The sequence below is a fragment of the Phyllostomus discolor genome, chromosome 9, assembly GCF_004126475.2.
Source record: "Phyllostomus discolor isolate MPI-MPIP mPhyDis1 chromosome 9, mPhyDis1.pri.v3, whole genome shotgun sequence".
Classification (NCBI taxonomy): domain Eukaryota; kingdom Metazoa; phylum Chordata; class Mammalia; order Chiroptera; family Phyllostomidae; genus Phyllostomus; species Phyllostomus discolor.
Window position 1 is genome coordinate 73,379,800 of NC_040911.2, and position 27,594 is coordinate 73,407,393.

The following is a 27,594-nucleotide window of genomic DNA, read 5'->3' on the forward strand; positions in this document are numbered from 1 at the left end:
TGATTTTAAAGAGAGAAAAATAAGGGGGCAGAGAGAGAGAGAGAGAGAGAGACATTGATATGAGAGAGAAACATTGACCTCCTGTACTCTCACTGACTGGGGATGGAACTCACATCCTAGGTATGTGCTGTGATGGGGATCAAAGCCACGACCTTTCTGTGTATGGGACAATGCTCCAACCAACTGAGCCACCTGGCCAGGGCCATTTTTTATGGTAATTGTTTTAATGAAATATTATTGATGTGTTTATTTTTATTAAAGCCAGTAAAATTATAAGGAAATATGGTATTGATATAAATAAAATGTTTACATTGAAAATAATGGTGTGAGTTTTAACACACCTACTTTATAATTTTTCAGTATTTTTCAGTTACTTTAGTGTTTTGCAGAAAATACACCATTTTTAAAAAACACATAAATTTTTAAATTTTATACACTTTTCCTTTTCTTTAGGCTCCCTCCAATATGGCTCAATGCAACACTGTCAGATGTCTTTATCTAAATTTGGATAATTTTGTATTGTAAATATTTTGTGTTAATTTTGGTATTCTAAAAATATTTCATCAAAATATTGTGTATTTAGACTACTGAGTGTTTGGCACCCTTTGAATTCTGCATCCTAGGTGAGTGTTTCCCTCACTTTATCTTACTCCTGTCCCTGATGGTAACTTGATTCTTCATCCATTCATACTTTTTCATTGACTTTCCACTTCCCTGCCTCATTTTCCACTCCCCTGATACCACTTCTTGGGATTCCTTCCCAAATAGAATCCCCAAAGTTTTTGCTTTGGGAACTGCTATAGGAGGAATCCAAATTAAAATGCCCTCTGTGGTCTAGCAACAATTGACTATCAGAAACATTTCCATCTCTGTTCTTCAAACCTATGCTTAGGCAGTTCAGGGTGTTTCCCACTCCTACTTTATTTAACTATAATAAAATATGTGAAGTCCTTTAATTTAAAAAGCACTATATAATCATAAATGTTATTAGCTTCCTGCTTGTCTATAAAACTTCCTCTACTTAGATTTCTTTTATTCTATATTTACTAGGTGAAATATGTCATACCACTCTTCCCATAAAAGCATTATTCCCACATATTTTCACTCATATTTATCTCTTTTTTGACTCCATATCTTAGTGGCAATTAATATGATAGGCTCTATCTCATGTACTTTTTATCCTGGGCATTATAATACTCTTATCACTTCTATTAGACTATCAATCTGAAAAACAAATGGGGAAATGGGGATTACAAAATCTACATCCTGCCTTGCACCAGGCAATTGCACATTAAATGTTTGATGAGTTAAATTAAATGAACAATTTAATAAACGTAAAACCAAGTGCACTCAAGAACAGAACCTTCAGTTTGGTGAACTGAGCAGGTGGAGATATACACAAATATATTAAAAACAGAGCTATCCGGGAACACAATGTACCAGATCAGCTGGCTTGATCTACTGCCTGGGTAGGTTTAGAAGCATGCCCACCCGACAAGCTGGAGGTAGATTTGGCAAACCAGAGTACACAGAAACTCTTGGCCTCCCCCAACTACTAAAGGTTCTACACTAAAGTTGTACTGTTGCTGTTACCAAACTCTCCCTGATGATGTTGCTTGCCTGGATACACATCAGGTGACAAATATCCCTAGCAGGTGTCCTCAATCACATCCAAAAGTGGTGCAAGAGAAAAAATAGCTGGCATATAATCTACTCTGATCCTGATGATAGGGTTGATTTAAACCCTGGCAAGCTTTTTTAAAAACCACCTGGCGGCAGATCTCAACACACCCACACATGTAATTCAGTTAGCGATTCATAGGACTTTTATAAATATCCAGGTTCTCTAAACTGTTCTGTGGACAGCTGAGTTTTCCTTGGCCATGATTCAGCTGTTCATGACATCTTTTCCCCCACCCATGCCAATAATTCAGAGGGTACAGTGTCCAAAAAAATCCTCTATAATTCTACCGTTTCTCTACCATCAAAGTTACATATCAAGTTACCTATTATAATATTATTTATCATAGTATAGAACTGAGAAGAAACCTAAACCACAAAGTAATGATTAAGCGAATTATTGCTCTTTTACAAGATTATGTAGAGAGAAAATAAAAACAGTAGTGATATACTACCTATAATATTACTAATTATAACAATTTGGATTATACAAACATGAATGATTGTTTCCTTCTATTCATAATCCATTTTAATGCATTATGAATATCATTCCTTTAATAACTATAGGAAATAATTACACATCATACATAATTTTAAAGAATTAACTTCATGGACATGCTAAATTGGGAAAAAATCATTAACAAATGGGTATTTGGGAGAGGGGATTTCTATTCTCATTCTTTGCTTTAACAAATTCTGAATATGGGTGGCATCAATCTGTTCATTTTTGTGTGTACATTTGTATATACAACATCCAGTTTTGTTTACAGATGTTTAACAACTGGCTCCAATAAGTACCCCAATTTGTAGCATTTGCTGCTTTCCATGGTGTAAATATTCTCATTGTAGCCAGGGGTGGGGCAGAGAGGCACATGATTGATTTCACAAGGTTGTATGTAGCAGAGAAGCCAGCTCCAATGAACCACTGGACTTCACCTTCCCACTGAGTACCTCCTTGAACCAATGGCTTTTAAAACACAATTATCTGTGGTCAATTTGAACTCCTCTCTAAAACTCACATCTCCCTAATATGTCAAACCCACCAAGACACAAGATAGAAGGAGCAGATGCACACTGCCTTTGCCCATCTGTTCATTTTCCTCGAGTCTCTCTTCAGTGTTCAGGAAGCTTATTAGGTTATAAAGTCTAAACATCATCAGATAGGAAACACTGTGTGGGTTTTTTAAAGGGAAAGGACCTAGTTATAAAAAAATTAAATGTAAAAAACTTGTGTAGAGAAAAGCAGTGAACATAGTTTGGGATTTATAAGTAAACATGGGAAAAATCATTGGGAAAAATTGATCAAGGAAGTGCAGGCCTGGTAGGGATCTTGGTAAATATCTAAGTTAATGTCTAAAATAACAGTTTAGTTAGATAAGATTATATAGATAAGAAAATTGAGGCCCAGAAAGTTTTTAAAGAAATTTTAAAGATTTTATTTATTTGTAGAGGGGAAGGGAAGTAGAAAGACAAGGAAACACGTGTGGTTGCCTCTCATATGCCCCCTACTAGGGACCTGATCTGGGCATGTGCCCTCACTGGGAATCAAACCAGCAACCCTTTGCTTTACAGGCTGTCACTCAATCCACTGAGCCACGCCAGTCAGGGCAGAAAATTGAGGCCCAGAAAGTTTAGGTGACTGATTCAAAGTCAGATTTCAAATCAATGTATTCTAATTCTAAATGAATTGCTTTTACCATTGATTTGACACCATTTAAAAATTCATGTCAGTGCAAATTGTAAAGGATTATTATGATGTGATATTTTAAGACAACAAAGACTCTAAGAATTTTTAGTATTTTGCCTAGTGAGTTTAGATAACTAAATTGTTTTTTAAAAATATATGTTCAATAAATTTATATTCTAAACAGTAACTTTCTAAATACCTAACAGGAAAGCACTGTTGATTGTCAGTGAAGCTCTCTCTTACATTTTTATGTTGCCTGATGCAAAATAGAAGCTAGGCTACTCCTATTCACCTCTTTCCATTTCAGAGGAGTGACTGTGTCCTACACACACACTGTAAGGAAGTCAAATTTGATTTTGCTGCTGATGTTAGTCTCTGGGGGATGAGATCTGGAAATGACTTCCTCAGGAGAGCCCACAGCCTGATTTTGTTGTTACTGCCAGTAGGCTACATGTTCTCACAAGGGACTGTGTTTCTGAGGGAAAACATGAACACTTTGAAACCTCACAAAACTACCCAGTTAAAAATATAACAGTAGAACGTGCTTGGAGGAGAAGGAAGAAAAAGAGAGATGATAGTCTTCTACCTGGGCTAAAGCAGCTGTTGAAGTAGTGGGAAGGAGGGATAGGGGCGAAACCACCTTCAATACAGGTCACCAGTGGTATGGAAATCTGGAAATCCCCTCCCTAAGAATATGATAGTGATGATGAGTCTCATGAAATGTTGGATTTAACAGAATATGCAAGAAACTACCACTGGTAGAATCATGTTTTGGGCCATAGTTCTAGACCTATAGTAGAAAAGTACTAAGTAGCCACCCAGATTGTAATGGATGGGGTTACTGGTTGGTACGCAGGACTTTTGTTTCAGAAATTTGGAAAACTTGCAGCAACTGCAATGGTGGTGGCTTTCTTCACCTTCAGATTGCTAGTCATGCTGGCTATGTGCAGGTCATCTGGAAAAAGTTTAAAACATATATAAAAAGCAAAAGACAGATTAAGAAATGAGCAAATAAGGGAGCACCTAAAATTAACAACATAATTGTAGAGGCAACAGAATTTGTCAAACATAATCGTGGTGTCCAGTGGATTTGTGGGAGGTGTTTTGCTAGGCCTTGCATCTTAGGATATGAGCGTTCTACCACAGCGAAGTCACCTGTGAGCAAACAAGTGGTGGCAACAAGGTGGTCTCTCATCATTACAGGCCACCAGACTCTCCAGGGCAGTAAGAAACAAGTAGCTGGACAATATGAAACTCACAACTTAGCATGTTGCCTTCTGAAGTTGGGCAAATTAGTATCTTCTATAAAACAACTTCTATGGTATGTGTACAAAATATTCCTGAGCAAAAATTGCTTTCATTTATTTAAATCAGATGTTCTTTGCTCTGCTTGTAGTATAGTGCCAATAAACAAAACTGTATTATTGCTGCAACATTAGGGTTGGCTTTTTTCAGGGTATATTTCCAATAAGTTGAAGAACTCTAATGCTCTCTTGTGAAAAAATTCAGAAATACTAGAATTATTAAATGTATTAAACAGACAATAATAAAAAATATAATGGTAGAAAGCCGAATTTATATCTAAGCCTATATTTTCACCATAATGTTTGCTAATGTTATAAGCATGTCTTGGTGTGTACACACCAATACACTCACATCAGACACAGTACACTGGTTCCCTGATTTGTTTACATAACTTGGGATAAAACTTCAACTAAGCATTTCTCATTAGTAGCATGCATATATCTGTTAATGTTGTGTCACTCGCTAGAATGAGGATTCAGTCTCAGGATGAAAATTAGTAACTCATACCACAATACAAACATTTTAAAAGAAAATAACTGTTTTGACAATTAAAACATTGACATAACCAATTGTTTATGCTCCACAAATTTTGCAAAAATCTAAAAAGCCTAATTCTCTGGCTGCAATGCAAATCAGAAAGCTTCTAATAGTCACTCTAAGTTTCTTTTGGGTTATTTTAGAGATGACTTAGAAAGTATCTGATAGGCAGAGAATAATATTTGGGGAAAACAGTAGGATTAGTCCAGAAGCTCTTACTTCTGTGGTTGATATTTTTCCTGTAATTGAGGTATGAAATTATAGAAAATCTACTCACGTGTTATCCACATTCATATGATGATTTACAGAATTTGGACTTCAGCATCATACTAATAGAGTTCTTCAAAATGTCTTAAGAGTATTAATTTATGTATTTATTTGCTTCTAAATCTGTAAGGTAACTTGGGGAGAACCATATTGCTATTCAGAGTGTGGTCTGGGATTCACAGCATGGGGACCACCTCAGAGACTTTGTAGTGCTGGATCCTAGACCGACTAAATCAGTCTGCACCCTACCAACATCCCAATGGATCCAAATGCACATTAAAGTTTAAGAAACACTAGTCTAGGTCTTTTTCACACCTCAAGCAATAGAGGAATTTCCAAGTTCTCATAGCTAGTTAATTGATGATCAAAATTCAAGCTTATGGTTATTGAATTCCAGAACTGTTTCTTTCTCTGACTCTCCTTTATTTTTTTGACACGTTTTTTATGCAAAATGAACAATGCTTCCCATACAACTCCTTAAAACTAATCTGGTTGCTATCAATGTCCATCATTGCCAATTCTGGGTTTGACTGGATCTACTCTCTGCAGTGATTAAGTTTTGATATCCTTTTATGTTAATATAGTCTCAATTTTGACATGAGTACAATGGTTGGCAAAGTCAAGAGAAATGTATTTGAATTTGTTGGCAAAGGTCAATCTACTCAAGACTGAACAAGAATCTTTGGAATATTTGTATATTTATTAGCAAATTAGAGAAGCTTATCCTCCCTCCCTCACTTGGTTCCAATCAGAGAGAAACAGAAATAGGCCTTGAAATAGCTTGTATTTTCCTGGAACCAACAATGCAAGTGGAACTTCATTTAAAAAAAAATGGCTGAGTACAAATCAACAGAGGGGAAATGCTTCAACTGATAACAGCAGACTCACTGCTGGTAAGAGTGATTTGGAAGCAGATCATAGGAAAAAATAGTTAATTTGCTATTACTCTAAGAGAAATGAGTTGGGGAATATGGCTTGCTTTTCGATTCTCTTTTGTCAATGAAAAACAACAGCCATTACACAGCAGGAAAGGGGCAGGGAAGAGTCAGCACTGTCATTGCAGAGGCAATAATCTACTTCGTGTTCCAGTTGAAAGTTTGAAAACTAGTCCAATAGATTCTCAGCTGACTATGATAACACAGAATTTTCCAGATCCTCATTTTCTAGTAAGACCTTTTTACAGTATTAAAATCAAAAGAGGTTATGAAAAGTCATTGTCATTTGACAGTTAAAGCAACTAAGGGTCAAAATACAACTTTCTCCAAATCATGTGAGGGTCAAAACCAGGATGAGGATTCTCTGTGTATGATTCTTCATCCACTGCTCTGACTTGGCTTTATAGTCTCATTTTCTGCCTAAATGTTAAGCTGCATTTCTCAAATAAAAGGAATCTTTTTTTTTAACACATTCATGTTTCATAAAAGCAGGAAAAAATTCAGTATCTTGGGAAAATAACAAAAGGATATGGGTTAGCTTTGGAGGAATCTATTTTGTTAAAATTAAAATTTTGACAAGCCTTTATGTTAATGATACACAGATTTAGAGGTCTGAGTCAAGCATGAGGAAGGTCAAGAGAAATCTCTTTGCATCTGTTGGCAAAGAATAATGCATTTTGGAGGACTGGACAGGGGTCCTTGAAGTCTTTGGGGCTTAATTAATATCTCAGTAGTACATGTGGCTTTTGGTAGTGATCCTACTTGTGTTTCCTAATGATAGGGAATGAGAATTTGGCCTCAAAGCTACAGGCAGCTGTGAAATTGAATGCTCTATTGGAGCATTTTAAATAGTACATTTGGCCCTTTGGAAGTAAATAAATGGATTTTACTTCTACAGATTTATATAACTTGCTCTTTACCCAAAGTTCTACCTCTCCCGGCTGACTCACTCCCAGTACCTCCGAATTGAGTCCTTCATTACTCACATTCCCTACAATAAGTAAGGTAAGCTGGGACTGACTTCACACAAAGCTAGCAAGGCTTATTTCCTTTTAGATGTTAGAAGTCTTATCCATCTCTTTTCCTTCCATAGCAACACATTGAAAAGTAAAAATTTCAGATAGTCTAGTCTTGTAACCTAGAAATGAAAATACGGTCTAAGAAATGGTTTTCAACCTTGACTGCACATTAGAATCATCTGGGGAACTTCAACTGATCATCACGTCAGGCTGCTTCCCAGTCCAATTTCAACAGAACCAGTTGGGTGAGACCCAGGCATTGGTATTCCTTAAGTAATGCCTCACGTGTGTCCAATGTTTAGCTAGGGTTGAGAACAAGTGGTTTAAAATAGCTCTTCTCAGTCTTTGGTGAGAACTCTTATCTCGTGGACTCTTGTTAAAACACAGACTTCTGGGCCCCAATCACTGATTAGCAGACAACTTCCTCAATTCTTCTCAAATCGTGGCCTTCACTCAGCACAAAGTATTGGAAATGCAGATTCTCAGGTACCACACAAAACTGAGTCACTATGAATAAAGCTCCTGAATCTTCAGGATTATTAGCTCTCTGAGTATTATCAATGTTTACTAAAGTTGATCAGCATTGCCCCAAAGAAGCTGGTAAGTACTCTGTAACAAGAATAACAGTAGAAAATAATATTTCAGACAATGGTAATATTCCGATCATCCATTAACTGCCTGAATTATTATTTGTAGCAGAAAACCCTGATAACAGTAGAAGGCCTGGTTTAATCCATTTGTGAGCTGATTCCTCATTCCACCTGGATGAGCCTTCCTGATTCTCTCACAGACAGTACCTATCAAAGCTGAGGTCACCTTAGGTGAAGAGAACCCCTAATTGCTAAACCAACTTTCCATGAAAATTAATGCAATGGTATGTTGGCCAAGGACACAGATTCACACTTTTCATCAGGTTGGAAGAGGGGAGTTTAATTTGAAGACAAAGCCCATGTCATCTCTGGGAGAAGTATCCAGGATAAATATACAAGCAGAAAATTTAGCATATTTGCTCCTGCTTTAATCAGGGATAATGTTCCTACTCAAGTCTCTAGTCTGTTTCATGGGTCCCAGGCTGGGCTCTGAACACATACAGAAGAAAGAGTGTCTACCTGGGCCCAAAATTTAATCCCATCCTCCAGTTCATCTTCCTGCAACACATTTCCTTGGATATAGCATCTGCATTCACCTCTCTTTACCCCTATTATCATATACCAGGTACTCTGAAGTCACCTGAGCCCCAGCATAATATTTTTCTATTCAGCCATTATCTTCCATTGGGTAAAAATTTTCTTAGAGATGAAATAAAACATTCAAATCACTAACAATTCCAGGGTTATTTTTCAGTAGTATATTTGACTGTGAGCAGTGCTACAATGCTCTTGTGAACTAACTGGCCCCTTTTTAACCAGTGAAACTCAAAAAAAGGGCTTGTATGCTTTGATCATTGATACACAAGTCATGACTTCCTGGTTTCTATAAATTTTAAGCTCAGCTGCAAATGCTGTGACTATCAATTATAAGCACAAGTAAAATATTTTTCCCTTAATTAAAATGCTACCGTACTTCACAATACAAGGTAAAAACAATCACAAGTGTTTCAGACACTAGATTGGCATCAGAGAAATACACTTGAAAACTAGGTTAAATATTTTTACTTTGAAATTTTGAGCGGTAGGATCAGGAATTTTCCTTTTTCTAACAAAAGAAAATAAGATAAATCTAAGGACAGTGGAGTGAAGTTAACCTGCACCAGAACTCCCCAGAGAGCAGCCAGCTTCTTATGCTGGGTGTGGGCTGTGCGTAATATTTTATTATTTCCCGCCCATTTTGGCTTATAGAAGTGCAAGAGAAACAGAATGCCCAGGATCAGGACAAATATGGCAATTAAATAATTGTAAAAAATGCTTAGACAATTGCTTGTATCCAGCTGGGATTGTCCTCTTTGTTAGGAACTTTAACAGAACACTTTCCTCTCTTAAAATTATATTTAAAAATTGGGTTTACTTTGCATAATGATGTAAGCACTTCTTAGGGAGGTGTTTTGTAAACAGGAAGCTGAATGCTAATGTAGGGGTTGCTATAGTAAGCAATCTTTTCTATTGAGCAGAAGAAATAGTTCTATGAATTCCTAAATCAGTAGCTGGGACTAAACAGGATACAACCTGTTATTTTAGCCCCTGATACAGGTTTGGATCTATAAAATCATGGCCTGTCTATAAAATCTTAATATAATTATAGATGCTTCAAAATTTTTGTGTTCACCTTTTGAAGCTGATTGTTGATATTTTTTTCAAAGTTTTTACATAACTCTCTAACATTAGCTCAATATTTTTGTTTTTTAGTCAGGTAAAGGCAGCTGAGAAAAAAAATAACCTGTTGATTTTCACAGCTCTGAAAAGGAATTTGCAGAATTAGAACCTAATTAATGAATGCTTGATGAACTAGAAAATTTAATGAACATAAAATAATAACAGTAAAATAGTTATGCATTAAAAAACAGAATATGATCTAAACAAAGAGCTTTACTTTATTTCTTGAGAAACCATAACTCTCCAAATGATAAATATTCTCCCACTTCTCCTCTGGCTGTTTTCTATGTGGAGGCGAGGAAAGCTTACCTTTGTGGGCCAATCAACAGGCTCCTTGCCCCAAGCTTCCAGTTGGATTCCTGTAATGGGAGGTACCATCCTGTAGATGGAAGGGAAGTGGAGTTTGACTCTCTCCTGCCAGAGCGCCACAGATTGGCTGAGATTCTTCACCTCTGGCTCCTGGGTGCTGGATGATGTCTCCACCCTTTCACCCTTGGTGTGATAAATAACCACTCACTATTTCTGGCCAAAGGGGCTTCACTACTTCTGTTGGTTCCCCTTAATCCTCACCACAATTTTGTAAACATACTTTACCTCTCCTCAAATTTCCCATTTGAGGGAGCATGTGATTCCTTCTGAAGTGCTAGTCCTTGAGAGGCCATTTTTCATTAGGACGAAGAACAATATACTCAAAAGCATAACTACATTTTATTTAAAAACATATTATTAAACATATATTTTAGGACAAACTATGACAACTGGCTATTTCAATGCCAGATTAGCTACCTCTCTGTTGATATAATTTGTAAAGTCAAATGGATTCACTCTTTCATATTCATATGAATCACTTGATTTATAATTTTTATTTTATTTTCATATTGTTTCCTGCACATTTTCTATGTCTTCTTCCCCCAAGTAGAAACTGTGAAGGGAGATTTTGTATTTTTGTATTTTCAGATGGCTTTTGTATTCACCAAAGGGTAAAGACAGATAGGAATGAGCATAAAAACTCAACTTGCTGTTAAGGAAGATGCTGTGATGAAGTTTTCCTCTGTGCATTTTGTCTTTTTCTCCCATGCTCCCTTTGGTCACTTCTATCTCAGTGGTAAGCCCTTTGGAGGGAGGCCTTCAATTCAGCATTTTTTCTCTCTAATCAAGGGTTTCTTGGATACATTTACTGACTGTGACCAAAAAAAAAAAAAACAAACAGACCAAACCAAAACAAAAAACAAGCTCTGAGCATGACACTCTTTTGACCTTTATAGTGAGCAGGTACTTTACCTTGGAGCCATAAGGAATGAAGAGGTATGGCATTTAAAGAGAAGTAAGGGTGTCTTCCCTATGTCTCTGTCTTTCTTTTACTTTCCCCTAAGGGTTCTATTATTCCTCAAATTCTCAGATTCCCCGTCTTCCACAGAAAGGCAGGCAAACAAAGAGGGAGGCAGTGCCAGCTCCTGCCCTGTCCAAGCACTCATCTCATTTAGCATAGCCTGGAACAAGGCATGGCCTTCTCTGTGGGACTCTAAATGATAAATGACTCTGTTACTGGGACTCTAAAAGGATAATCATTTTCCAGACCCATTCCCCATTCCCAAGAGAATATTGGATAATGGTATGTTAGGGCATTTTCCCTGTGTTTGACTGTGTTGGTGGCAAGAACCTCATCTCTTACCAATCTATGAGTAATACACTGCATATAGCTCCAGGGAGATAAATAAGTTAGCACAGCTTTCAAAGCTGCTTAATTTGCAACCACACAACAGCTTAGACCCAGAAAAAATAGGCTTATTAAGAAGATTTAAGTGGAAAATCACAAGGTTATAAATGAAACATAGCTTACATGCACCTATGATCAAGTTTACACCACTCTCCAATCAAATTCTTAAAATAGATGCTATAAGTGTGTATTAAATATGAACATATAGGGACTTCCAGCCAAGATGGAGGCGTAGATAGATGCACTGTGTCTCTTCACACAATCAAAAGATGGATAATAACAAATTCAAAACAAAAAACAACCAGAACTTTTAGAAAATCCAACCATATGGAAGTCCAACAACCAAGGAGTTAAAGAAGAAACATTCATCCAGACTGGCAGGAGGGGTGGAGATAAGCAGCTAGGTGAAGAGAACTCATGGCAAGATGGTGACTGGTGGACCAGGTGGGCAAGGAAGTGACTGGTGGAGTGGGCAGTCCCACATTTGCGTGTAGATCAACCGGAAGGGACAATTGGAGAGAGACAGACAATGCAGCCCCAAGTTCCAGTGCGGGGAAATAAAGCCTCAAAACCTCTGACTGAAAAAACCTCTAGGGGTTGTGGGTGATGGAATAAACTCCCAGTCTCACAGGAGAGTTCATTAGAGAGACCCTCAGGGGCTTTTTGTTTGTAGAACATACACAAAACCACCCACCTGGGAATCAGCACCCCAGGGGCCCAGTTTACTTGTGGGAAGCAGAGGAAGTGACTAAAGGGTGATGAAGAGCAGAGCAAGCAGCATTGTTCCCTCTCAGACCCCTCCCCCACAAACAGTGCCACAACACAGTGAGTTGGGTTGACCTGCCCTGGTATATACCTAAGGCTCTGCCCCTTATATGTAACAGGCATGCTGAGACAAAAAGAAAAAAAAGCCCAAATGAAAGAACAGATCAAAGTTCCAGAAAAAAATACAACTAAGCAATGAAGAGATAGTCAACCTATCAGATGCATAGTTCAAAACCCTGGCAATCAGGATGCTCACAGAAATGGTTGAGTATGGTTGCAAAATAGAGGAAAAAAATGAAGGCTATGCAAAGTGAAATACAGAAAAATGTACAGGGTACCAACAGAAATGGGGAGGAAACTGGGATTCAAATCAAGAGTTTGGACCAAAGGAAGAAATAAATATTCAACTTGAATAGTATGAAGAAATAAGAACTCAAAAAATGAGTAGAGGTTTAGGAACCTCCAGAACAACTTCAAATGTTCCAACATCAGATTCCGGGATGCAAGTGGGAGGAGAAGGTGCAGGGAGGGGAATAAAGGGGGGGGATGAGACAACTGTAATAACATAATCAATAAAATATATTTAATATTTAAAAATAAATATTAACACATAAAAGTCCGGTGACTCAGTGATTTCAATCATAGGTATATACCCAAAAGAAATGTATTCATAGGTTCAACCAAAGTCATACAGCAGAATATTCACAGCAGCTTTATTCCTAATGGCAAAAACCCAGATGTTTCCAAGTTGTTAATTATTAGTAAAGAGATAAATAAATAAAACTACACAGATTAAGAAGTAATTATTTATAGCTATATGTAGAAATATGGATGAATCTTACAAACTGTTAAGTGAATGAAGCAAGACACAAGAGAACATACTACATGACTCCATTTATCTGGATATATGAGTAAACAAGCCGAACTAATCTATGTTAATCAAAGTCAGTATTGTGGTTACTTTTGGGGGCAAAGAGTCTAAAAAGGAGCATGAGGTGATGGAGGCTTCTGTCATGCTGGTAATATCTTGTTTCTTAACTAGGTTAAGTTTATAGTTTAATATATTTTCCTAAAATTAACACACCTCATAGGAAGAAAGGTGGCCAGGAATCCAACTGATTTAATGCAGAATTATTAATCTATTGGTGATAAACCTTTAAGCCTCCCTTAGAATAGGGACAGAGCTGAATTAATGGGAGGGCCATTTAGAGAGCTGTCTGAAGTGCCATTTTATAAGGAATGCTAATGCCTGCAAGGGAATAGAAGGTGTAGAAAATTGTACTTGCCAGAATTCCTTCCAAAGATGGCATTTCATGTGTTTAAAAAGGACTGAAACAATTACTCTAAATTTGGTAGGATACCCCAGAAAACAATTGCAAAGATCTTTGGCATACTTTGATTAAAAACTGTAGTGGGTTAAATAAAATGGCCACAGTTTATTCATAATTCTGTGATCATCTGGCTTATCATTCAGCAACTATTCTCTCTCTGTTCTCTTATCAGAGAATAGGCCTCTTACTGTTATACTTGGCCACATGATCTGCTTCAGCCAATGGAATGTTAGTATATATACTGACACACTTCAGGACTAAAGCACCATTCTCCCAGGAGTGTGGGGAGGATGAAAGAAGCCTAAGGGTATATAGGTATCAGGATCTTGAATCAGCTTCACTAGAAGCAAACTCTGAAATGAGGATTTATGTAGAGATAATTTATTGAGATGGTACCTTTAGGAGAAACTAGAAAGGAAGCAAGAGAAGCTGGTAGGGCGGGTCCTTTTCCCAAGCATTTAGTTTGGCAGTACTCCTGGCCTATATCATCTTGTATCTTCCCAGGCCCTAGCTCCCATGCCCACTACACAACAGGTCCTCCTTACATCATTGTTCTATTGATTTAAGTTAGAAATGGAGGAGATCAGTCATTGTAAAGTGCATGTTCAAATTGATGTAACAATTAAGTACAACCCCCATCTTATAGTCCATGGAAAGTTTAGTATCAGATGCCTGTGGCCAGTTTTGGCCTTGTTTCAATTCAATTTAAAAAGTGTTACGAAGTCTTACTTTTAATTCAATTATGACACTCATCACTGGGGGAGAAACACTCATACTACCAACCCGAATATAAAAAAAATTCATAAGCTTTTTTTAAAACCACACTCCATTCTATCCTTCTCATCCCGTGGCAACCACAGTTTTCTTTCTGTAATTAAGGATTGCCATATTTTGAAAAGGAATTGAGAATAGGTGAACTTTTGTGTGTCTTCTTTCTTTCTTTCTTTCTTTCTTTCTTTTTAGAGAGGGAAGGAAGGGAGGGGGAGAGAGAGAGAGAGAGAGAAAGAGGGGGCGGGGAGAGAGAAACATCAATGTGCGGTTGCTGGGGGTTATGGCCTGCAACCCAGGAATGTACCCTGGCTGGGAATCGAACCTGGGACAGTTTGGTTCCCAGCCTGCTCTCAATCCACTGAGCTACACCAGCCAGGGCTGTGTGTCTTCTTTCACTTAGCATAGTGTTTTCAAAGTTCATCCAACTTGAGGCATGTATCAGTACTTTGCTTCTTTTTATGACTAAATAATATTTTACATATATTTACCATAATTTGTTGATCCACTGATGGGCATTTGGGTTATTTCTACCTTTAGGCTACCTTGAAAAATGGTGCTATAAACATTTACACTCATGTACAAGTTTTTATGTGAACATGTGTTTTCATTTCTCTGGGGTGTATACTAAAAATAGAATTTCTGGGTTATATGGTAATTCTGTGTTTAACTCTTTGAGGGGGTGCCAGCTGTTTTCTACAGCAGTTACGCCATTATCCATTGCCCCCAGTAATGTATGAGAATTGCTATTTTTCACATCCTCACCAATACTTGTTATTTTCCTTGTATTATTATTAGTTGTAGTATCCTAGTATATATGAAGTGGTATTTCATTGTGATTTTCATTTGTATTTCCTTAATAACCATTGAGGTTTCATATTTTTTCATGTACATGCAGGCCATTTGTATATCTTCTTTGGAGAAATGTTCATTCAAGTCCATTTCTGATTTTTTAATTGTATTGTCTGTTTTTTTCCTTTGTTGAGTTGCACAAATTCTATATATAGTCTGAATGCTAACCCTTCATCAGATATATAATATGAAAATATTTTCTTCCATTCTGTATGTGACAAGTCACTTCTCTCTTGCTGCTTTCAAGACTTTGTCTTCCAGTTTAATTGCAATGTGTCTTTGTTTATATCGTCTTGAATTTATATTCCTCAGAGTTCACTGAACTTCTTGTAGTGTAGATTTATGTATTTCATCACACTTGGGGAGATATTGGTCATTATTTCTTCAAATATTCCTTCTGCTCTTTCTCTCTTCTCCTTTTGGAAATGTTATACTAATTATGTTGGTATTCTTCACATGCAACATAGGCCCCAAAGGCCCTATGTTCAGTTTCTTCATCCTTTTTTCTTTCTACCCCTCAGGCTGGAGAATTCCAATTGCTTCATCTTTGAGTTCACTGATTCTTTTTGTCTGGCTGTTGAAATCTGTTATTGAATGACTCTGGTGAGCTTTCTATTTCAATTATTGTGTTTCTCAATCCAGAATTTCTATTTGGTTCTATTTTATAATTTCTGTTGTTTTTATTTGATATCCCCTACTTCTTATGCATTTTCTCCTGATTTCAGTTCTTTGCCCATGACTGCCTTCAGTTCTTTGAACATATTTATAGTAGTTAATGTGAAATGTTTGTCTAATACATCTAATATGTTGGCTTCTTGAATGGTTTCTGTTGATGAGCTTTCTTCCTGAAAATGAGCCATTTTTTTTCTGTTTATGTGCTTTGTAAAATTTTGTTGAGAACTATGTATTTTGAATATTGTAGTGTGGTAACTCTGAAAATAAGATTATTTTTCCTCACTGGAGATACTGTTGTTCCTTGTTTGAGGGCTTCAGTCATCTGTTAGTTTAGTGACTTTTCCAAATTATTTTTGCAAAGGCTGTATTTCTTGTCTCTAGCCTTTAAATTCATTGTTCTGTTATTTCATAGTCATTCAGTCATCTGACAGAATTTCTTTGAGTGCCTAAATCTAGTAAAAAAGAAAAACAGAGAAAGAAAAGAGAGAAGGAGAGAGAGAGATGTGTTCTGCTTTTTCTAGTTTTCATATGTGGTGCCTGGGAAGCCACATTAGTTCAATGGGTTTAAAACAATGAACAGTCCCTTTGCTGGTCCCAGTGACCCACTAGGCAGATCAAAATACACAACCTCAATTTTTGGACAACAAAATACTTATTTCCCATCCAAGTACCAGCAATTGTACCAGGAACACAGGCTTGTGATCCCCCTGCTGCTTGCCACAGTGCTAGGAAAGGAGGAGTGGTTGCTGCTGTGTAAAATATACTGAAATTAACCAGTGTCTTTCTTCATCAACAGTCCCTTAAACAATGTAAGTATTTAACTAAACTCCAGAGTTCCCAAATAGTCGATCCTAATTGTTCTTGCCAGTTCAATAGTTGCTTTGATAGACAGATCAATTCCTGAAACTTTCTACTTTGCCATCCTCTGTGGTATTGTTACAGGGTGCAGCCAAGAGGGGGGCCCCAAATAGGCATTTAAAATGGGGTCCAGAACTTAAGGTGTCCAGGAGATTTTAAGATGTCTCCATCCCCCAACCCCAGGGTGTGGGTTGGGGGAAAGGACAAATGGAGCAGGGCCATTGAGAGCTGTTTAGCATAGCAACAGCCTTGCAGCTAAGCTCTGGTGTGGTCGTTTGGCATATCTATAACCTTTGACTGGTTGCATAGATATGTTAAGTAGCTGTGATCAGCTCTAAGCCAGGGGAATGGAAATAACTTCCCCACCCAGATGTAACTGGGGGGCGGGTACCCTGAGTTACAGCGCCTGTGTGGGAGCTCAGAGAGGATTGGCTCCAGGACATGGGGCCACACCTGCCCAGACTCATGATGGCAGCCCAGTAAAGCTGGAAGGATACGAGTTCCGGCATGTGAAGCCGAGTGTGGGAGGAGAGAGAAGGAGAGAACCATGCTGCTTTAGAAGGGAGAAGCATGCTGCTTTAGGGAGGAGAACCATGTGCAGCCCTGAGAGGAGGAGAGCCATGCACAGCCCTGAGAGAGGGAGAACCTTGAGCAGCCCTGGAGAGGAGAGCCATGCGCAGCCTTGAGAAAGAGAGCCATGCGCAGCTCTGGAGAGGAGAACCACTAGGACCTGAGGGAGTGGAGACTCCCGCATCCCAGAGAGAGGGAACCATGTGGCCTGGCAGAGTGGGGCCCCCACAGTTTTAGAAGGGGGAACCACCACCTGGTTTTAGCAGAGATCCCGGTGACTCAGCTGAGGGTGCCTGGAACCCAGGGAGGTCTCCCAGTCGAGATGGAGGACTAACTGGGAAGAACCAGAGGACTGCCTAAGCCATGGACTTCTATTTCCTTTCTTGAGATACGGTACTCTGAACTGGGCAAAGGGGGAAGGAAGGAAGGACTGTCTGTTTGTGGGTGTTTTAAGGGACTTTGGGATTTTGGTAAAGACATTAGGTCACGACTTTAAGTTAGTATAGCATTAAATAAACGTTTCCTTTCCTTTTCATGAATCTCTGGCATTGAGAGACGTCTTTCCTCTGGCGGCGGACATAACAGGCCCGGGACCTTCTTTCAATAATAGTATATCATCCCAGGCCCCCCTTGTGTGTTCTGTAACAGTATCACTCAAAATATTTTAATATTTGGTAAACCAAATTATTTATGCTTCTTCTGTTGTCAGGTTTTCTCTAGCCACTTTTGTACATCAATATTTTTGAGATAAATATCAGAATAATTATTAATTCTTAAAAAGGAAGAAAAATAAAATTATACTCATTTTTAAATTGAGTTCCATATATTGATTATTTTAAGACAAGTGGCTTACTTTTAATATTATATGTCTATCCACATAAGGTATAGTTTTCCATTTATTCAAGTCTTCTGAGTGTCTGTGTAAGTTATATATTTCCATATAATATCTGTCCATTTATTGTGATATTGTTGTTTATTATCTCCTATTTGTGAAAAAATATTAGTATTTACAATATCACTATTGTGAATGCAATTATTTTCTGTAATATAACTTCTTAAGGGATATTATTATATGAGAAAACTGTACTTGGTTATTATGTGATTGATTACTTTACAAAATTCTCCCACTAATTCTAATTGTTGTTGGTCTTCTTAAAGTTTGCTGAAAATATAATTACATAATTTGCAAATAATAATAATTATTTTTTCTACTTCAGTATTTATATCCTTTATATTTTCAGAACAATTATAAAGAGTAGTGTTGTTTGCAATTGTCCTTCTTTTGTTCTTCATAAAAGGGAAAGGACCTAGTGTTTCCACATTAATTATGATGCTGGGTGTCATTGTGTGCTATGAATACATATATAAACCTAGTTATATAAACACATATAAATATATAGAAATTAAATATATATATTTTTATTTATTTTTAGGGAGGGAAAGGAGGGAGGGAGAGAGAGAGAGAGAGAGAGAGAGGGAGAGAGAGAGAGAAACATCAATGTGCGGTTGCTGGGGGTTATGGCCTGCAACCCAGGAATGTACCCTGGCCGGGAATCGGGAAATTATATTTTAATAAATATAATTATATTACTATATTATCAAAATTATTTTGTGCCTTAGATACTTCAATTGCATTATTTGCCTTTTTAAGTGTATTAAAGTAATTATAACTTTTAATTTTTTTACATTAACTTACTAATATAGTAAATGTTAGATTTCTGAAAATTTAGATTTTCTGCATTTTTAGTATTAACTTCACTTGGTCACTATAATTGATTATATGTCCTATGTATATTTTATATTTTTACTGAGTGTGATGTAAACTGGCCAGGTTTTTTCCACCTGTGCTACTTTGGTTTCAATAATAACTGTATTTATTTACTTTACTGAAAATTTTTTTCCTTTGTTTATTCTAAAATTGTTCAAAATATAGACATAAATGGGCTTACATTTTTGCTATTTGAAAGTATTCGTGATGAAAATCTATACTATTTCCTTTTTTGTAAGTAGATGTTTAACTATTTACTGCATAGTCTATATGATTATTTAGTAATTTACATTTTCTTTTAAAATCATCTACTTTATCAAAGTTTTTAAATTTAATAACATAAATCTATGCAAATATTCTAATAAATGTCTATTTTTTCTACAATTTAATATTTTCCTTTAGTCATGATTTATTTGATAAATTTATTTTGTGACTACATATGTGTATACACATGAACATTATAATTTTACACATATTTATATATTATATAAACATGCAATACTATTATGTTTCACTCATCTCTCAACACTTTTCATTGTAGTTTTCTTTTTTATAATTTATCTTTTACTGTCTTTTAATCTATTGAAAAATATTTGATAATGGGTTCTCAGACATGTCACCAAAAGCACTCTATTTTAGAAATCAATAAGTTAAAATTTACTGAAAGTTTTTAAAAAGTTCCTTTGCAAAATACCCTGCTACAATGATAAAAAGACATACCACAGACTGGGAGAAATTATTTACAAATCAAATATCTGACAAAGGACTTGGATATAAAATATATTAATAATGTTGTAAACTCAACAGTAAGAAAATGAACAACCCAATTAGAAATGAACCAAAGCTTGGACATTTCACTAAAGGGAATCTAAAGATGACAAATATGCATATGAAAAGTTGTTCAACATCACTGGCCACTGGTGAAATGCATATTAAGGTTATGATAAAATACCACTGCACACTGATTAGAATGACTAACAGAAGGGTATAGTGCTAATTACAAGTGCTGGCAAGAATGTGAAATGACTGGCTCTCTTATACATTGCTGGTGGTAAGATAAGATGGCACCACCACTCTGGGAAATAGTTGGGCAGTTTCTTGTGAAGTTAAACATACACTTATCATTTGATCCAGTTACCATATTCTTGGCATTTATCCTGAACTCATGAAAATGTCTGTTCCCATGAAACCAGTATATAAATGTTTATAGCAGCTTTACTTGCAATTGCCAAAATATTTGACAACCCAAATGTCCTTTAACAGTTGAATGATAACTGTACATCCAAACAATGGAATACTCAACAATAAAAATAGTGATCTATTGTATGCAACAACTTGAATAAGTCTCAAAGACATTATACTGAGTTTTACTAAAAAAGCTAATCTTGAAGTGTTATATGTTGTGATATATATATATATATATATACACACACATATACATATACACACATATATATTTAAACAAAATTATGTGTGTATACACACACACATATATACATATGTATACAAAATTTAATGTCTATATCCAGGTAACAAAATTATAGTAATGAAGAAAATAGATCAGTGCTTGACAAAGAGTAACATCAGGGAGTTTCTTTATGGTGATGGGACAATTCTATATCCTGAGTGAGTGGTGGTTACTCAAATCAAAACATGACAAAATTTTATAGAAATATACACAAAAGAGTACATATAAAAACTGATGAATTCCAAATAAGATTTGTGCCTTGTATTAGTGCCCATTTCTTATTTTTAACATGTTTATGGTTATGTTATCTTATCTTTTTCTAAAAATTAATCTGATTGCATGGAACTAGACACACACACCCATAAATGCATGTAATACTAATGAAATGTGCTTAAACTCTGTGGATTACAACAATGCCAACTTCCTGGATCACACATTGTACTGTGATTACACAGATGTTATCACTGGAGGAAACTGGCTGGAGAACAAATGTGACATCCCTATAATTTTTTAAAACTCTGATGTATCTATACTTATCTCAAAATAAAAGTTGTGAAAATATTTATCTCAATATTCTGTTGTGAAAAGTACTGTTTAAAAACACTGGTTTCAGCCCTGGCTGATGTAGCTCAGTGGATTGAGCACAGGCTGCGAACCAAAGTGTCGCAGGTTCGATTCCCAGTCAGGGTACATGCCTGGGTTGCAGGCCATGACCCCCAGCAGCCACACATTGATGTTTCTCTCTCTCTCTTTCTCCACTGGTTTCAGTTTCTACACATAAAGAGCTCTCAAATTGTCACTCCCATTCTAACAAGAAAAAGCTGGAAAAACTGAAAATCAATGGCTTTTCTTGGATGCATCAGAAAACTGAAGTTTCAGGATAAACATTCACTCTGGAATCTGGAGAGACAGGGCAACCTGGCGAGTTACAGCTAAGATCCACTTATCTGGAGCAAAGCCACTGGAGCCATACCCTGGTAGGAGCTGTCAATTATTGATTTTTATGAGTTCCTTGAGACTGAGTATGGACAAGCATGAGAGTGAGGAACTATGAAGGCTCCAGTGTTAGGAGGTCGCTATATGTTTCTGGGCTTTACTTCCAGGTACCCTACTAGGTACCCTACTTGGTTCTCACAGTGAAGATCTAAGAAAGATCCCCTCGTGGTTCTGGCTGGAAGGAGTCGAATAATCACTTTGAAATAGGCCCAGAACCTTCTATGTACTGAAAGCCAGTGCTCCAGAGTAAAAACTGCCAGAACGTTGTCTCATCATCTAGCAGAAAGACATTCCTCCCACCTGAGTGTCTTCTAGCCTTTCTGTCTCACCAAAGAGTGGAAAAACATTGTCAGCAGTGGATAGGGCTTCAAGAATATCAAGCAGGAATGCTATAGCCAGGTAAGGGAATAGGATGCACAGAGGAAAAACAAAAAAAGTATTCCACTGGGGAAATAGTTGTGAAAGTCATAGCTCAGGGACATGGGCCCACAAAAAGACTGAGATTTAGCTATAATATTAAAGAATGCTTTTCCTCTGCCACGCTTGACTGCAACATCATCACAGCTCCAGAACAACAGTGGACTACAGCTGAAAGATATGACAGTTTCTCACTCAACAGGAACACTCAGGGAAATCCAAAGCCAGAGGGAGACAAAGACAAGGACACTAGAGAAATCTAAGGTCTTTAGTATCTACAGCTAGAACAAACATCATACATAACCCAACTCTTAGCCAGATTTACTAAAACCTCATACTCAATGCCTATTTATTTCAGTTCCTATTACCGCATACAGCATGCCCATCTTTCAACAAAAAATATAAGTCATGCCAATAGACATTCACAAATTTGGGGGTTCTTTGTTATGCAGTATTTTATAACAGCAAGATGACTAATAAATAATCTCCTTTAAATATCATCTGAATTATTTGCATCTTTTTTATGGCACATGAATTTGTTTATGGCATGAGACTAAAATCCTAGGGTACCAGTCCCTGAGCCCTGTGATCCATCCCTGAGTTAGCTATGAGACCATACCTCCCATGGGCTGCTCACAGCAGTGACAGAACGGATCATAGCTCATTCCAAGGCAGTTCTGTTCTAAGAGACACTGGACTCCTCTGATGACTAGCTTTGGCTCAAGAATGATCTGATGGTGTTGTTGAAACTTCAGTTTCAAAATGGCCTAGGAACCTTTCATTCCATCTTCCTTCATTCTCACTTTCACTCCCGGTCAGATGTACATTGTGTCCTGACTGCTCTCCCAACTTTTCCCAACTCTCTTGTATTTTTTCATAGATTTTCCCCTAAAATAAAAATCGTTTGTGTTTAATCCTTTCTTGGCATATGTTTCTCAGAGGACCTGGACTAACATAGTCTTTTATTCTTTCACTATTTCACACTTACAAACAGTGTTCCTTGTGGGCATTTTTAAGTAACAGAGATTTGTGGCCAGAAATTGTCTGTATTTTTAGACCTTTCCTCTTAGGAACACAGAGAAATTCAGGGAACTTCCTCAAATGCACCATCAGGGTTTGTCTTTTAATATCTTGAATTTTAAGCTGGAATGTCTTTTTAGAAAGCAATGCCACATCTTTTGCTACAAACTAGCAACATAATAAGAAGAAAATGCTAGATTTAGGAAAAGTAGAGTCAGTCAATGAGACTTCATATGATACCCCCACACTTCATGGATCCTTAAGCAACGCAGAAAAAAATAAAATCTTAAACACACTGAGATTTTGTGAATACATGGCCCCTGAATTAGCTTATGAAATGACTGGTTAATAGGATACAGTTGGATCTCCACAATTATATAGCTATGGTTTTGGTTTTATTCCCCTAAGGTCTGAGGGATTTAGAGGCTAGGAACAAATTTTAAATAGATTAAGCAGTGTGCATGTTGTGTGTGTGTGTGTGAAGTAGGTCAGCTGTATATTTTTAACTTTCACAACAGGGTATATGTGTGGTTTAAGAATTGTCTCTTTTATGTGCTGAATTTTGAACACTATACCTCATCTAAAACCCACACAGGAGATGGAACTATAATTTCCTTAAAACCATTAAATGCTTATGGAAAATAACTGTATTGAAGCTAGCTTTTTATTTGGCATTTTTAGGGATAGTGAATATTCTTTTTAGTGTCATATGTCCAAAAATACCCTTTAGGAAAAAGCTCCTTGACATTGATCTTGACAAGGAATTTTAGATATGACACCAAAAGTATAGGCCTCAAAAGCAAAAATAAAAACTGGAACTACATAAAAATAAAAATTTTCTGCACAATGAAGGAAGCAATTGATGCAATGAAAAGGCAACCTAGAGAATGAGAAAAAAATATTTGCAAATCATATATCTGATAAGAGGTTAATTTCTAAAATGTATAAGGAATTTATCATACAACTCAATAGAGAAAAAGAAAAATAATGGCATGATTTAAAAATGGGCAAAGGACCTGAATAAATATTTTTCCAATGAATACATAAATAGCCAATACATACATCCAGGGCTGGATGTATGTTAAAAAGTGTTCAACATCACTAATCATCAGAGAAATGTAAATGACAACTGAGATGGATACTGAGCCTGCGGTATCCATCACTGCAGATGCTTGTCAAAAACACAAGAAAAACATACACACGAGCAATTGAGTCCTGTGGGGAAAGAGGTAGGAAACGGCCACTCTCTCTAGTGGAGAGTGCCCCGTTCTCCCACCCGAGCAGGCTTTTATTAAACATACTGATACAGTTTGTGAACTCCCGGCTGCCTGGGAAGATAAAACAAGTAGTTAACTTTGAAAGGGGCTTTATCATTTAAAAAGACTACAGGACCTAAAAGGCTAGTTTTGTTTCCTGCCCATGCCTTCATATTCTAATTAAAGAGAATCCTCCAGCAAGCAGATCTTACAGGATCTTTCTTATTCTATGTCTCAGGTCTGATTACCCAGGGGGTCTGCTGACTCTGGTCTGGACTGCACTGCCCCTATTATTTCCACAGGCCTGAGTTGGGCAGAGGAGACAAAGGTAGCCAGGAGACTTGGATTTCTCAAGGACTCAGGCTTTGGCAAAGGCAGGGGTCGATGTCAATCACTACTTCCTTTCCATTGCCCCCAAGTCCTTCCCTGAGGCCTCCACATGATCATGCTTGTCTTAGGCGATTCCCCCCATGGGAAATCTTACCTATCATTGGCTAACTGATCAAGCCTTGGGGGCTGGCACAGAACAGGCAGCGTTCATGCCAAGGAGATAAGTTTTGTCTCCTTAACCTCTCCTGATTTGGGGACCTCTTACTCAGCCTTAGTCACGGGGGGTTATAGCTTCCTGAGACCAGGCAGGATGGGTCTTAACAGAAAACCACAATGAGATATCACTGCACACCTGCGAGGAGGTCAATTATTTAAAAAACAAAAGATAAGAAGTGCTGGTGAGGATATGGAGAAAAGAGACCACTGGTACAGTGTTGGTGAGAGTATAAATTGGTACAGTCTTTATGGAAAACAGTATGGATACTCCCCAAAACATTAAAAATAAAAAACTACCATATAATCTAGCAACTTCTGAGGACATACTAAAAGTAGATGAAACCAGTATCTTGAAGAGACACCTGCACTTCTATGTTCATGGTGCTATTACTCACAATAGCCAAGATCTGGGAACAAACTGAAGTCCATCAGTAGATAACTGGATAAAGAAAATGTGGTATATACAAACAATGGGATATTATTCAGCCTTAAAAAGGGACAATATACCATTTGTGACAACATGCATGGATCTAGAGTACATTGTGTTAACTGAAATAAAATGGACACAGAAAGACAGATACCTGTATGCTCTTACTGATATGTGGAATCTCAAAAGTCAAACTCATTGAAACAGAAGGTAGAATTGTAGTTACCAGGGCTGGAGGAAGGAGAACATGGGGAGATGTTAGTCATTTCAGTTTTGCAAGACCAGTAAGTTATGTGCTTCTAATGCATAGCATGGTGGTGCTAGGTAACAATTCTGTATTGTGTACTTGAAATTCGTAAACTAGGTTCTCCTAGTGTTGTCATCACTAAAAACATTTTAGAAAAGGAGTTGATGCATGAAGTGATACATATGTTAATTAGCTTTATTTTTATGATTATTGCACAATGTACAGGATTTGGCAAAAGTAGGTTTACAGTTCTGAGTATACAAACCAGTTTATTCTTGTATTATTAATTAATTATGGTATTATTTTCCATATGAACAACTATAAACCTATTTTTACCACCCTGTATATGTATATAAAATCATCAAGTTGAACACTTTAAACATGTGTAATACAAAAACAAACAAACAAACAAACCCTTAAACACAAATTTGCTTGGGTCAAGATGGAGGTGAGGTAGAAACATACAACACTTTTAAACAAGTATGCTACCTAGAAGTCATTTGAATTTTCTGTGGGAAAATAATTCAAAGCAATTCTGTGTGTCAGCACTCAGGCAGCTACATACCTGAAAGACACCTGGCTGAGAAGCCATCAGTCCCCCATGGTTGTTCTCATGGGCACAACTGATCTGCTATAGATCAATTAAATCAAGCTTTGGACAACTGGCTATTCATCAAGATTGCCAGGGAAAAAATAAAAGTTAACCGGCAACTGGTTAATCCTTGTTTCTGTTTGAAAGAAACTTAATTGGAAAGGTAGAAAACATTTTTTAATAAAACATATTTGAACTGCTGATATCTTACAAGAATAGTAACAAGTGAAAGAGCCTCATTAAAATGAGTAATTCCACACCACAATACTTGGAATACAGACTATTCTCATAAGGAGGAGGAATACCTCTTTAGTCAGAACTCAATTTAGCATTTTCTTGATTTATAGATGAAAAGAATTCCAATTCCTTATTTATTTGTAATACCTGGCATGTGAACCTCTAGCTGGCTCAAGTAGTTCTGATGAAATGCAGGACAATGACACCTTGAAAGGTGGTGACAGTGTATCCACTTGAAAAGCAATTGCTCCTGGCTTCATGCACAGTAACTTCAAGATGGAAAATACATTCAGAATAGCAAATGCCAAGAATGCCTCTAATCCAACTGAATCCCTCCCTTATCATTTTAGGGAAGCAGGTGGGATAAAAATAATGCCAAAAAGCATGATTTAGCATATCAAAATTTAGTGTATAGTAAGTGTTCTATTTTCTTTCTTCTCTCTCTTATCCTCTTTCTCTACTTTTATAATACTTTTCTTATAAAAAGCTTCCACTCAAAACTATTAACTGAATTAATTTTTCAAGAGACTAAGTAGACTTTTGAAATGTAAAGTTCTGGAGCATTTTGTATTTTTATTTTGCTTTGCATTTAAATTAATTAATTGTGTTAAGTTGCAAAGAACATTGACCCAGTGGGATTCACTTTATTTTTTAATATGTAATGTTTGATGCATACAAAATAATATATATATAAAATATATGTAAAACATGTAACATATCACTAACTATTCATGTAATTCCCCTCATTTTATTTAAGCTATTATTAATATTGATGCACTCACTGTTTTTCCCTTCTTTGTCTTCCCTCAACCCCTGAAATAACTATTATTATAAATTGTTTTTATCATTCTCTCTTAGCTCATGATTAGCTTGTTTGCTATATAAATAATGTATTATTTAGCTAATATATACATTAAATAATGTATAATGTATTAGTACCACATAGTTTTTGTGGTACTGGCTTTTTTCACTCAATAGTATTCTTATTTTTAATTCATCCATTTGTTGTAAGAGCTGAACTTCATTTATTTTCACAATTGTCTAGTTTTCTATTTTATGACGATATAACAGTTCATTATGGTGCACCTTGATTGACAAATTGGATGTGATATGTTGCAACTACCTTCTCCCAGTTTGTGGTGTGCTTTTATTTTCACTATGATATTTTTGAGAGAATTCGTAACTTTAATTTTGTCTAATGTACTTTTTTGGTTTAGCACTTTGTGACTTATTTAAGGTAGCCTTCCTTCTCCAAAGTTATAGATATATTTTTCCAACTATTTTACCTTGCCTCTGAAAATTCTCTTTAGTCTATCAGAAATACATTTTATGGGAACTACTTTGT

The 27,594-nt window shown here is 36.6% G+C and overlaps 1 pseudogene; it reads left to right on the top strand.

The window, feature by feature from the left end:
* The first annotated feature begins 4,030 nt into the window (after positions 1-4,030).
* LOC114506067 lies at positions 4,031-4,492 on the top strand (annotated as a pseudogene).
* Positions 4,493-27,594: the final 23,102 nt, after the last annotated feature.